The following is a 2,064-nucleotide window of genomic DNA, read 5'->3' on the forward strand; positions in this document are numbered from 1 at the left end:
GCTGGGGGTACAGTCCACAGAGAAATGAAAGTATTTGCTTTTCTCCTTGGTACAACTGGTACAGCAAGCGGTCCTCCTCAATTTTGCTGCAATGTCAAATGCACTGTCAAAGCATGAATTTCTACGTGCACCGTTCTGCGTGCGTGAATTTTAGAGCGATGGTTTGCCACAAGTACTAACTTCGTGTCGAAGGACATTTACACCTTCTTGTCTAGATCAAGCTCGATTATTTTCACTAGGGTTGAGGATTGGGCGAGTTGGTATCGCATTCCAGAACTGGTACAGCGCTCAGCTTGTTTCTTCCTTTGTATGCTGCGCTGTACTAGTTCTACAATTATTTTCACTGCCAAAACGTCACGAAAGCCCAGCTACCTGCATTGATCGCTACTTCAACGGTGCGGTGTAGGCCACGGAAAAAAAATTTAAAAAGCTAGTGCGAAGGAAATGCGCGTTTTTGTCATTCTTTCTTTTCTTATTTTTTTTTTCTGCCTGCAGCACATTTTTAAGTGTCTTGAAGGTGAAATATGTTTTGCCACAGGAATTTTCTACCTAAGTAATCACCAGCATGAGGCCAGTTTTTTTTTTGTCATTTTTCAGGTAAAGAAATGATTGCAATTGTGGCTAAAATGAAAGAGAACATGGACACTTAGGGCAATTTCATGCTTCAGAATAAAATTTTGAGTCAGCAGGAGGTTATGTCCACTCTCGGGAGTCTGCAGCAACTGTGGGTAGTTAGGGATCTTTTGCACATTCTGCAGAATTTACGTTTCGCACTTCCAGATCTGGAATGCTGTTATTTTATTCTCACTCTATATACTGCACTTGTTTTGAGATCCATACATAAAGATCAACAGATCATTCACACTACTTTTGTCTGTAAACCTGCATGTGATAAATATTCACGAGTTTGTTGTTCTTCAGTGCACAGCAGTGTGAGATGTGTTAGGTTATGTTAAATTGCTACGTTTAACATACAGAAGCTGAAAAGCGGACTGTGAGGGACACCGTAGTGGAAACCTCCATATTTTAGCCATCTGGTGTTTTTGACTACACACTCCAAACGCAGTAGATGAGCATGCTTTTTTTTGCTGTCATTAGGGCTCTCAGAATGCGGCCTCCGTGGCCGGCAATCGAAGCCACAGCCTCGTGCCAAGCAGCACAACACCGTATAACCACCAAGCAGGTTGAGGAAGAAGAGCAAATGTGAAATGAAAGGAATGAGTTCAAATATGAGTTTATTGGTATAACTATCTTTCTGTTAACCTTTCTTTTCATTAATTTTATGGCATGTTTTTTAACTGCCAAAGCAGTACATCTCTTGCTGCTTGCAATAAAAAGTTAAGCCCCTGCGATTGGCAGGTCTTTCCTATACCTGAGGCCTCGTCTACTTCGTATTTTTCGTGCGATTGTGCCCGCTCGCATGTACCTCAGTGTTCATGTGGCACTGACTTATCATATCGCTAGCCTGGTGCCAGCGGTACAACGATACAGTGTATCGCTGCAAGGATCCATGAGCCGGGCCTGCTTCTCAAAACATGCGCATACTCCATTTCACATTTCGGATCCATTTCGCAGAAGCAGCCAGACAATGCGGATATTCTTGTGCACAGCTCGCAATATCGGGCACAGAGCAAAATGAAACACATGCCCTAGAAGTGCACCGGGCAACAAAAACGTGAGGAAAACAAGATGGGATGGGGGGGGGGGGGGGGTGGAGAAGGCAGGGACTGTGACCTGCGCGTGACGCGATCCTCCGCATCTGTATGGGATAATACAAGGGAGGAATTTTTATTGCGGAGGCTAGACCGGGCAAGTGGCAAGAGTGCCCATGTTAGCAATGAACCTCGCCTCCTGAAATAATGGGTTCGCAACACTTCAAAGATTTCTGTCTCTGCTAATAACGAACCAAAAGTTCCTGCGGCAGAACACTCCCTAGAGGGCACGTAACAATTTCTAGCATGCAACTACATCTGCTTTGTCTAATCTCACTCACTCATAATCTCACTTCCCTGTGACAATCCACAACGCATGTGGCGAGAAATAAAATGAAGAAAACCAGACTGG

The sequence above is a fragment of the Dermacentor albipictus genome, chromosome 5 (assembly GCF_038994185.2).
Source record: "Dermacentor albipictus isolate Rhodes 1998 colony chromosome 5, USDA_Dalb.pri_finalv2, whole genome shotgun sequence".
Classification (NCBI taxonomy): domain Eukaryota; kingdom Metazoa; phylum Arthropoda; class Arachnida; order Ixodida; family Ixodidae; genus Dermacentor; species Dermacentor albipictus.